This window comes from Hevea brasiliensis, chromosome 13, assembly GCF_030052815.1.
Source record: "Hevea brasiliensis isolate MT/VB/25A 57/8 chromosome 13, ASM3005281v1, whole genome shotgun sequence".
Lineage (NCBI taxonomy): Eukaryota > Viridiplantae > Streptophyta > Magnoliopsida > Malpighiales > Euphorbiaceae > Hevea > Hevea brasiliensis.
In genome coordinates this window covers 31,233,532-31,246,183 of record NC_079505.1, presented here as the reverse complement: position 1 = coordinate 31,246,183, position 12,652 = coordinate 31,233,532, and positions in this window count along the sequence as shown.

The following is a 12,652-nucleotide window of genomic DNA, read 5'->3' as shown; positions in this document are numbered from 1 at the left end:
TTGGGATTTGTGGTCTTCCATAAGATAAAGATAAGAAAAGAAAAAAAAATTAAAAACCTCATTTCCTTCTTCCATTGTGCCGCCCCATTTTCTTCCCAAAAACCTCCATGAATTCTCTTCATCTAAGCTTACATCTAAGCTTGAATTCCTTCACCCAATTTACATAACTTCCCTAAAAACCTCCCTAAAGCTTGTTCTTACAACTTGAGAAGAAGAATTACAAGAAGAAAGAAGAGTTAAAGATAGGGTTTGGAGGATTTAAGAAAGGTTAGTGTGTTAACTTATTATTTTACTTCTTTAAATGCATATGCAATGGTTGACATTAGCTTAGAATTTATGAAATGAAATAAAAACATGGGAGAAGGACCAAACTGAAATTTGGCCTGGTTGAGGGGAGTATGAAATTGAATGGTTTGATGCATTAGAATGAGTTTAAAAGCTTTGACTAGTGGAATGGTTAAGACTAAGTGCACTACTTGTGATTAAATGCATGAGATGGAGGAGTTAGGGTTTGAAGGTTAGGGTTTGTGAACCAAAATTTGGAGAAATGCATAAATGGCATGTTTGACCTATTGTGAAGTGAAATAATGGTCAATTATGACCAAATAAGTTGTGTGGGAATGATAGGAAATTAAGTTAAATTCGGAGGTAAATGGTCATGCTGCTGGTAGCATGACCAAACCAACTTTGAAGGACCAAAACTGAAATTTTACAAGTCCAATTGATATGCCACCAATTGAGGATGAAAATAGACATAAAATAGCACAATTTTCATTAAGGAACCATGGCCAAAAACTGACCAAAACTTGGTGAACCAATTGACCAAAGTGAAATGAGAGCAGGCTGCCACTGCACCAAACTGACCAAATGAACAGTAACTGTTCATTTGGTCATAACTCGAGTTAGGAAGGTCAAAATGATCTGAAATTTTACCAGCAATTAGATATGATATAGATCTAAAACTTTTATGAAGAACACCAACCCAAATTATGCCCTTAACCCATTCAAATTATTGGGCAAAGTTGAGTTACTGTACCTGCAACTCTGCAGAATTGCCATTGAGCAGTAATGTTTGAAGGGCTATAACTCTCTCTAGGAAACTCTGAATTAGGTGATTCTTGAACCGATGGAAACCTAAGACATAGTAGAACATTTCATATGAAGAAATTTAGACCAAATTATGAACTTAACTTGATCAAATTACTGAACAAAATTGGACCAAAAATCTGCCAGAACCAAAATTTCAGCATGAACAGTGCACGTGAACAGTAATTGTATTTTGGCCATAACCTGAGTTAAAAAACTCCGATTGGGGTTATCCAAAAATGAGAATACACTTAAGACAATAAGGAACATTTTCTATGAAGGAAGTTTTGCCAAATTCCAACAGTAGATTGACCAATGGAACAGTGCAACTTCGGAGCACCAAAACCGAAAATTGGCAATTTTGCCAAAATGACTTAAGCTTTGAGAAAATGACCAAAACCAACAAGTTTAATGACCAAAATGTGGTATGTGGGTGAAGTTGGAGTTCCCATACCTATTAAGCCTTAGAAAGTCAACTATTTGACTTGAATAGTGTAGTGATAGTAACCCAAAACACAAAAATTTCAAGAACGTCGAAATTAGCACGTTAGAGCTCGGTAAAAGTGAAGTTAAATTTATTTTTGGATTTATGTTAAATTATGGTACTGAAACACTATAAAATCGTGTGTTTCAGTGGAAAAGAATATCGGGATAGAACCCGAGGAGTCAAGTTAAGGCCAACAGGCGACTCATTTGAGGTTTGTGCACAACGTATATTTTTTGTAATCATCTTTTGCATACTGTTTTGAATAATGTGAAATATTGGATTATGGCATTCTTATGATGTTTTGATTTAAATTGTTGCAAGTTATTATGTATATTGAAATGACAATGTTTAGCAAATTGTTAAGATAAGTTTTGAAACCACAGTGTCATGGCCATATATTGAACACCTCACTAGCACGACTAGTGGAGGTAATTAGTTTCGAATTTTGATTCCTTCTCTGGAGAAGTGTTGAGGTGTGCCAGTAGAAGAGGATGTGAATGGATATCCATATATTTGAGCTAGCTAGCCTTGTGATGTGATTTCTCTTTAGCCTCTGGCTATTGAGATTCTATTTGTTTCGAATGGCATGATCTAACTGTGGGTTTTATGAAATGTGTTTTGATACTTTGAAATGAACTTGGTTCGTATTAAAATCTCATGATTTATGTTTTGTGTTTAATGCGCATGTTTAGCCAAAATTTTGAATAAATGTGATTTAAATTTTGCATAAAGATTATTTTAGTATGTTGTGCACCACTGAGTCCTAGTACTCAGCGATAGCTTCTATTGCTGTCGCAGATACAGAGACTAGAGGAGCAGCAGACTGAGCTGCTGAGGTGTGAGGAGTCATCAGCTTGAAGTCTTCGGGTATAATTTATATCCTAACCGTAAATATTTCTTTTGATGTATATATTGCACATAAATGTATGGACATGTAAATGGGTTTTGAGCAGCTTGTACAAAAATTTATATGAAATTTGTAATAAAGTTTAGTTGTATTTCTTTTGATGTAAAATTTGTAAGAATGTATATAAATGATTTTGTCTCTAATGAAAAATGAGTACAACTATTTTATTTAATTTGAATGAAATGGATTGCTAATATTTTGATGATCATTGATAGTGGATTTGAAATTTGAAAGTTGATAAATGTGTTGAGAAATTGATTGGGAGTGAGTATGAAATTGAAGTAGTGGTTGAGAAAAATTTTAGAAGTGTTTTTTGCAGGTATTTGAAGAACGGTTTTCTCAAAATACAGAGGAAACTTTGTCAAAATTTTTATAGAATTTGTGGAAAACTAAAATGGACCAAAAATATTAACTAGTTTTAATTTTAACTAAATGTTTTAAGTACTTACTAGAAAATGCTCACCACTTGTCAAATATAAGAAAATTGTTTTAAAATCCCTTGTAGGGTACCTAATGAGTTATCGGTAGGTGAAGTTCGGTAGTTCATTAGGTATTCTACGGGATCATGCTATGCCTTACAGAGGAGTAAGGTGTGACATGTTTTAGTGGTATCAGAGCAAGTTTTTGAAGTACGTTTTAAATTGTGAATTTGTGTAATTCTTTGTTAAGTACAACTGCTCAATGTCCATAATTGTTACATACAGTGCATTACATCATAAATATGAACTAACGGAGGGAAATCTCCTTGTGTTACTTGTTCAGGAGATACCCTACTCCAAACTGTTATGGAAGAAGGGGATCACTCAGTTGAGCAGTCTGTTGAAGCTGAGGCACAAGGGGGAAAATCAGTTGAACAGAGTTCTGGTGCTACCTCTGGAAAGAGAAAGAAGTTTAGTGGACCCAGCAGGGGTCGGGGTGGAAGATTTAGTAGAGGCAGATTTTCTGGACAGAGACCCCCTAGGTCTGGTCAGCAGTCGAACAGGGGTTCACATTCTGCCCGCCCCTGTGAGACTTGTGGCAAGATTCATGGAGGGGAGTGTTATTGGGCCACTGGAGCCTGTTTTAACTGCAGAGGTAAGGGTCATTTAGCAAGAGACTGTACTAGTGCTCCGAGATATGGTCCAACTCCTACTACTGCCAAGGGATCTATTCAGAGTCCTGCTCCCAGAGGTTCACAGTCATTTGGCAGAGGAAGAAGCAGAGGTAGAAGCACTGCTTCAGGCAGTCAGGGCACAGTTGGTCAATCAGTACAAGGAAGTGCTTCAGCCAGAGTCTACATGATGAGACAACGAGAAGAGGCTGAGACTTCTGATGTGGTAGCTGGTACATTCTCTATCTCTGATCAAGAAGTATTTGTATTATTTAATCCGGGTTCAACCCATTCATATGTTAGTGCTAGCATAGTCAGTTCACTTGCTGTTCCATGTGTGCAAATGGGTTTTGAAGTGCTAGTAACTAGTCCGTTAGGACAAGAGGTCCGGGTCAATAGAATTTATAGAGACTGTCCTTTGGTGATCCAAGGACATGTTTTCCTGTCAGATTTGATTGAAATGCCCTTCAGAGAGTATGATATCATCTTGGGCATGGATTGGTTAGCCAGGCATCATGCGATGATTGACTGTAGACTGAAGACAGTCACTTTTGGTCTCCCTCTATACGGTGATGTGGTAATACATGGGGAGAGGCATTTACTGCCATCAAACATCATTTCAGCTGCATTAGCAAGAAGAATGATCAGAAAAGGGTGTGAAGCATATTTGGCACATGTGATAGACACCCAAGTGGGGAGTCCAGCACTAAGGGACATCCCTACTGTATGTGATTTTCCGGATGTATTTCCTGATGAATTGCCAGGATTACCTCCATAACACCATACAGAATGGCACCTGCAGAACTAAAAGAATTGAAAGTGCAATTGCAAGAATTGCTTGACAAGGGCTTTATCCGCCCTAGTGTGTCACCTTGGGGAGCGCCAGTATTGTTTGTTAAGAAGAAGGATGGCACTCTCTGGTTATGCATTGACTATCGGCAGTTGAATAAGGTGACAATAAAGAACAGATATCCATTGCCCCGTATTGATAACTTGTTTGATCAGTTGAGGGGTGCAGCTGTGTTCTCCAAAATTGACCTAAGATCAGGTTATTATCAGCTGAAAGTACAAGAGCAGAGTATTCCTAAAACTACCTTCAGAACCCGCTATGGCCATTATGAATTCCTAGTCATGCCATTCGGGTTAACTAATGCTCCAGCTGCTTTTATGGATCTGATGAACACTATCTTCAGACCATACCTCGACCAGTTTGTTGTGGTATTCATTGATAATATATTGGTCTATTCGAGGAATGCAGAAAAGCATGATAGACATCTGCGGATTGTACTGCAGACTTTGAGGGAGAAACAACTATATGCCAAATTGTCAAAGTGTGAATTTTGGCTGAAGGAAATATCTTTCTTGGGGCATGTAGTATCAGAAGAGGGCATTAAGGTAGATCCAAGTAAGATTGAAGCTGTCCTTAATTGGAGGCCACCCAGAAATGTCACAGAGATTCGTAGTTTTCTGGGTTTAGCTGGATACTACCATAGATTTGTGAAGGGATTTTCCATATTGGCATCTCCATTGACCAAGTTGCTTAGAAAAGATGTAAAATTTCAGTGGACGAACAAATGCCAACAGAGTTTTGATGAATTGAAGAGATGTTTGACTAAAGCTCCAGTCCTGACTTTACTTACACCAGGTAAAGAATATACAGTTTACAGTGATGCTTCTCACAATGGGTTAGGTTGTGTGTTGATGCAAGATCGAAATGTCATTGCCTATGCATCACGCCAGCTAAAACCGCATGAGAGGAATTATCCAACACATGATTTGGAGGTTGCAGCTATTGTGTTTGCTCTTAAGATCTGGAGGCATTATTTGTATGAGGAGAAGTGCTACATCTATACAGATCATAAGAGTTTGAAGTATTTGGGCACCCAGAAAGAGCTGAATTTGAGACAGAGAAGATGGTTAGAGTTGATAAAAGACTACGATTGTCTGATAGACTATCAGCCAGGGAAGGCTAATGTTGTGGCTGACGCCTTAAGTCGCAAGACTATGGCAAGTCTACGAGTTACTCTTTTGTCCTTGGTACACGAGTTGAGATCATTGCATGCCACCTTAGAGATCAATGATGATGGGCAGACAGCAGTTGCATGGCATGTACAGCCAGTGTTGATTGATCAGATCAGAAGGGCTGCTCAAAATGATCAGAAATATCAAAAGCTGATGGAAGAAGTCCGACAGGGCAAGAAACCAGAATTCTCAATCAGAGATGATGGTTTATTGCTACACCAGGGCAGAATATGTGTTTCTAATGATGTTGAATTGAGGAAGATCATTTTGAAGGAAGCACATGAGTCTCCTTTTGTCATGCACCCTGGTGGCACAAAAATGTATAGAGGGCTCAAGGAACATTACTGGTGGATGGGTATGAAAAGGGATGTGGCAGAGTTTGTATCTAAATGCCTAACTTGTCAGCAAGTGAAGGCAGAGCATCAAGTACCCGCTGGGTTGTTCATTCACTACCAGTACCAGAGTGGAAATGGGAGAGAATAACGATGGATTTTGTGATGGGACTTCCGAGGACACAGAAGAGTCATGATGCAGTTTGGGTCATTGTTGACAGACTGACTAAATCTGCTCATTTTCTGCCAGTTCGGATGGACTACAGTTTAGAAAGATTGGCCAAGTTATGCATCGATGAGATTATGAGGCTGCATGGAGTGCCAGTATCTATTGTATCAGACAGAGATCCTAGGTTCACTTCTAGATTCTGGGGTAGTCTTCAGAGAGCCCTAGGAACTAGATTGAACTTCAGTACTACATTCCATCCACAGACAGATGGCCAGTCTGAGAGGGTAATTCAGATCTTGGAGGATATGCTACGGGCTTATGTGATTGAGTTTGAGGGCAGTTGGGATACACACTTGCCTTTGATTGAGTTTGCTTATAACAACAGCTACCAATCAAGCATTGGGATGCCTCCATATGAAGCTTTGTATGGCAGAAAATGTAGAACCCCGTTATTTTGGGATGACGTGGGTGAAAGAAAGATGATTGGACCCGAAATTGTTCAACAGACTGAGGAGAAGATCAGGGTGATCAGAGAACGACTTAAGGCTGCATCAGACCGTCAGAAGTCCTACATTGATTTGAAGAGCAGAGATATTGAGTATGCAGTGGGTGAGAAAGTTTTCCTCAAGGTTTCTCCTTGGAAGAGAATTATGAGATTCGGCAGAAAGGGGAAACTAAGTCCTCGTTTTATCGGGCCATATGAGGTATTGGAAAGAGTGGGTCCTTTGGCATATCGGTTGGCACTACCTCCAGAGTTGGAAAAGATACATAATGTCTTCCATGTGTCTATGTTGAGGAGGTATCGATCAGACCCATCTCATGTACTACCAGTAGAGGAAATTGAAGTAAATCCAGACCTCACATATGAAGAAGAACCCATAGAGATTCTGGCTTATGAGGTGAAGCAGCTACGAAACAAACAGATACCGTTGGTAAAAGTGCTGTGGAACCATCATTCGGGCCAGGGGGCTACTTGGGAACGAGAAGAGGACATGAGAAGACAGCACCCACAGCTGTTCAGAGATTGATACCAGGTAAAATTTTGAGATGAAATTTATTTAAGGGGGGGGGGGAGAATTGTAACACCCCGTTTGCATAGCCTGGTAGATTTCACTGTTCCGGTGACCGGTGTCGGTCCGGACAATTAAGGGGATTAGAACCATACTTAAGACAACTGGAGAAGCCATAAACACAAATAATTAGTAATGTTTAATTAGTTAACTATAAATAAGAAAAATAGAACATAAGAGGTTAAACGAGCCGAGAGTCACAGCGATGAGTGACCTCCTCGGGAACGACTGCGAAGTCATTTTAAACTCAAATTTCGAACCGTAAAAAGTGACGCTACGGTCCTTAGGACCCTTATGAACACAGTGGAAAAGAGAAAATCATGAAAAAGAACTGTTAAGCCAGTCAAATAATTAGGTCAGGGAGCCGGAAGAAATATTGGATTATTTACAAACCGGGATGAACCGACGAGGGGCAATTTGGTCAATTGACCCCGAGAGCTGACTCCTGACCTAACTGTCGAATAAAAACGGAGAAAAGAAGATTTCAGAATCGAGAATTTAATTAAAGAACTAATAGAAAAAAATAAATAGAAAAAAAAAAGAAAGAAGTTAGAAAAGTCAAAGGTGATGACATCATGAATGATGTCATAAAGGATTAATTAATTTATTTTATTAATTTGGGATTTGTGGTCTTCCATAAGATAAAGATAAGAAAAGAAAAAAAAAATTAAAAACCTTATTTCCTTCTTCCATTGTGCCGCCCCATTTTCTTCCCAAAAACCTCTATGAATTCTCTTCATCTAAGCATACATCTAAGCTTGAATTCCTTCACCCAATTTATATAACTTCCCTAAAAACCTCCCTAAAGCTTATTCTTACAACTTGAGAAGAAGAATTACAAGAAGAAAGAAGAGTTAAAGATAGGGTTGGGAGCATTTAAGAAAGGTTAGTGTGTTAACTTATTATTTTACTTCTTTAAATGCATATGCAATGGTTGACATTAGCTTAGAATTTATAAAATGAAATAAAAACATGGGAGAAGGACCAAACTAAAATTCAGCCTGGTTGAGGGGAGTATGAAATTGAATGGTTTGATGCATTAGAATGAGTTTAAAAGCTTTGAATAGTTGAATGGTTAAGACTAAGTGCACTACTTGTGATTAAATGCATGAGATGGAGGAGTTAGGGTTTGAAGGTTAGGGTTTGTGAACCAAAATTTGGAGAAATGCATAAATAGCATGTTTGACCTATTGTGAAGTGAAATAATGGTCAATTATGACCAAATAAGTTGTGTGGGAATGATAGGAAATTAAGTTAAATTCGGAGGTAAATGGTCATGCTGCTGGCAGCATGACCAAACCAACTTTGAAGGACCAAAACTGAAATTTTACAAGTCCAATTGATATGCCACCAATTGAGGATGAAAATAGACATAAAATAACACAATTTTCATTAAGGAACCATGGCAAAAAACTGACCAAAACTTGGTGAACCAATTGACCAAAGTGAAATGAGAGCAGGCTGCCACTGCACCAAACTGACCAAATGAACAGTGTCATAACTCGAGTTACGAATGTCAAAATGACCTGAAATTTTACCAACAATTAGATATGATATAGATCTAAAACTTTCATGAAGAAAACCAACCCAAATTATGCCATTAACCCATTCAAATTATTGAGCAAAGTTGAGTTACTGTACCTGTAACTCTACAGAATTACCATTGAGCAGTAATGTTTGAAGGGCTATAACTCTCTTTAGGAAACTCTGAATTAGGTGATTCTTAAACCGATGGAAACCTAAGACATAGTAGAACATTTCATATGGAGAAAGTTAGACCAAATTATGAACTTAACTTGATCAAATTACTGAACAAATTTGGACCAAAAATCTGCCAGAACCAAAATCTCAGCATGAACAGTGCACGTGAAAAGTAATTGTATTTTGGCCATAACTTGAGCTACAAAACTCCGATTGGGTTGATCCAAAAATGAGAATACACTTAAGACAATAAGGAACATTTTCTATGAAGGAAGTTTTGCCAAATTCCAACAGTAGATTGACCAATGGAACAGTGCAACTTCGGAGCACCAAAATCGAAAATTGGCAATTTTGCCAAAATGACTTAAGCTTTGAGAAAATGACCAAAACCAACAAGTTTAATAACCAAAATGTGGTATGTGGGTGAAGTTGGAGTTCCCATACCTATTAAGCCTTAGAAAGTCAACTATTTGACTTGAATAGTATAGTGAATAGTAACCCAAAATACAAAAATTTCAAGAACGTCGAAATTAGCACGTTAGAGCTAGGTAAAAGTGAAGTTAAATTTATTTTTAGATTTATTTTAAATTATGGTACTGAAACACTATAAAATTGTGTGTTTCAGTGGAAAAGAATACCGGGACAGAACCCGAGGAGTCGAGTTAAGGCCAACAGGCGACTCATTTGAGGTTTGTGCACAACGTATACTTTTTGTAATCATCTTTTGCATACTGTTTTGAATAATGTGAAATATTGGATTATGGCATTCTTATGATGTTTTGATTTAAATTGTTGCAAGTTATTATGTATATTGAAATGACAATGTTTAGCAAATTGTTAAGATAAGTTTTGAAACCATAGTGTCATGACCATATATTGAACACCTCACTAGCACGACTAGTGGAGGTAATTAGTTTCGAATTTTGATTCCTTCTCTGGAGAAGTGTTGAGGTGTGCCAGTAGAAGAGGATGTGAATGGATATCCATATATTTGAGCTAGCTAGCCTTGTGATGTGATTTCTCTTTAGCCTCTGGCTATTGAGATTCTATTTGTTTCGAATGGCATGATCTAACTGTGGGTTTTATGAAATGTGTTTTGATACTTTGAAATGAACTTGGTTCGTATTAAAATCTCATGATTTATGTTTTGTGTTTAATGCGCATGTTTAGCCAAAATTTTGAATAAATGTGATTTAAATTTTGCATAAAGATTATTTTAGTATGTTGTGCACCACTGAGTCCTAGTACTCGTGATAGCTTCTATTCTTTGTCGCAGATCTGAGACTAGAGGAGCGTGATCGAGTCACTGAGGTGAGGAGTCATCAGCTTGAAGTCTTCGGGTATAATTTATACCCTAATTGTAAATATTTCTTTTGATATATATATTGCACATAAATGTATGGACATGTAAATGGGTTTTGAGCAGCTTGTACAAAAATTTATATGAAATTTGTAATAAAGTTTAGTTGTATTTCTTTTGATGTAAAATTTGTAAGAATGTATATAAATGATTTTGTCTCTAATGAAAAATGAGTACAACTATTTTATTTAATTTGAATGAAATGGATTGCTAATATTTTGATGATCATTGATAGTGGATTTGAAATTTGAAGTTGATAAATCTGTTGAGAAATTGATTGGGAGTGAGTATGAAATTGAAGTAGTGGTTGAGAAAAATTTTAGAAGTACTTTTTACAGGTATTTGAAGAACGGTTTTCTCAAAATACAGAGGAAACTCTGTCAAAATTTTTATAGAATTTGCGAAAAACTAAAATGGACCAAAAATATTGACTAGTTTTAATTTTTAACTAAATGTTTTAAGTACTTACTAGAAAATGCTCACCACTTGTCAAAAATAAGAAAATTGTTTTAAAATCCCTTGTAGGGTACCTAATGAGTTATCGGTAGGTGAAGTTCGGTGGTTCATTAGGTATTCTACGGGATCATGTTATGCCTTATAGAGGAGTACGGTGTGACATGCAAAATGTGGTATGTTGGGAATATTAATACCAATGTACCTATTGTCCATGCAAAAGTCAACATTTTTATTGACTAATGAAATGAATAGTAACACCTAAACTTGAATTTCAAGAATTGTATAATTTAAGAGTGTAACATGCCCTAGTACACCTAGCAAGATTGGTTTGGATAGGTTGGCATGCCAATAGGGTTCTGTTAGCAGTACTGCATATGGCTTCATGCCATTCTGTGTTTTATGGCCTCACGTTCCATTTTGTGATAAAATAGCCTTTGGCTATGTTAATTGAGTTATTATACTTGAATTTTATCCCTAATGATTATTACAGCTTATTAGCTGTTCTGTTGCACACATGGAGACACAATGTCACTGATGGTGTGATGGTCCGAGGTACTTAGTACCCAGTGCCAATTTACCAGTTTATGCAATCCAGTCGACTAGTAGGAGTTACTCAGGCAATGATAATGAATCTTACAAAATTTTAATCGAATAATACTGCAATAAATGCTAGAAATTAAGTCTACCTAAAATGTAAACATACATTCTGCATATTTACGTTATTTTAGTTATTTTATTTTATATTGTCACCACTAAGCAAAATTGCTTAGCGCGTCGCTTTTGCTACGCGCAGGTACTAGAGACATAGCTGGGGAGTCCAGCAGACCTCATACTGGATGAGCTTTCAGATCTGCACACAGAGTCCAGAGTCACCTCACATTTGCAGTGCATTGGTAGGACATTAGGCTATTTTTAGTCTTTGGTATTTGTAAACTTTTGTTATGTATATTTTAAACTCATGCAATTATGCTTTTGATGTAATTATTTATGAACCATGTTCAGTAATAATTTGAGTTTTTCTTATGGAATTGAGTATGATATGAATGAATTCAATGTTTGAAATATTGATGTCATTTGAGAAATTATGGAAAGATGTTGGTGGTAGACTGAGATTGAAATTATGATTATATTGGAAGTGTTTTTTTAACAGATTTAAAAGAACTGTTTTTCCAATTTATAGCCAGCACTCTGCCGAATTTTCTATAAAATTTGCGAAAAATTCAGATTAATCAAAAATTGTGAATAAATGAATTAAAAAGGGTAAATTGTCATAGAAATATGAATTGGTGCTCCAGCACATTGTGTGGCATATCTTGCTCTGCTACACTGTAAACGGGTAAGGGGTGTCACATTTAGTGGTATTAGAGCATCGGTTTAGGCATTTCTGGGCCTAGATAGAGTGCATACAATTGCATTGCATTTGTAAGTGTTGAGGTGACACTGATGCAGATCTGTTTGCTTTCTTATTTTGATTAGGATATGGATCCTGCTTCTCAAAGAGCAGTTGATGAAGAGGTGGAGAGTCATGCTCCCCCAAGACTTAATTTGGGGGCAGGGGAGAATCTGCTCCACCAGTAGCTGAGGCACCTGCCCAACCTTAGTTTGCATTATTTCAACAAATGACTAAATTTTACCGGCAAATGATGGGGGCAATTCCACTACCACAACCACAGCCACAACCTCCACCAGCACCACATAAGTCCCATCTGGAGAAATTGCGAAAACATGGGGTTGTGGATTTCTTTGGGAAGAAGGAGGATGATCCCAAGACAGTGGAAAACTGGTTGGATAGAACAATCAGAGTGCTGAAACAGCTTCATTGCACCCCCGAGCAGAACCTGGAGGGTGCTGTGTCCCTACTTCAGGATGATGTATACCAGTGGTGGAACACAGTAACCAGTGAGGTGCAACCGGATCAAATCACCTGGGATTACTTCCTAATAGAGTTCAGGAAGAAGTATGTCAGTGAAGT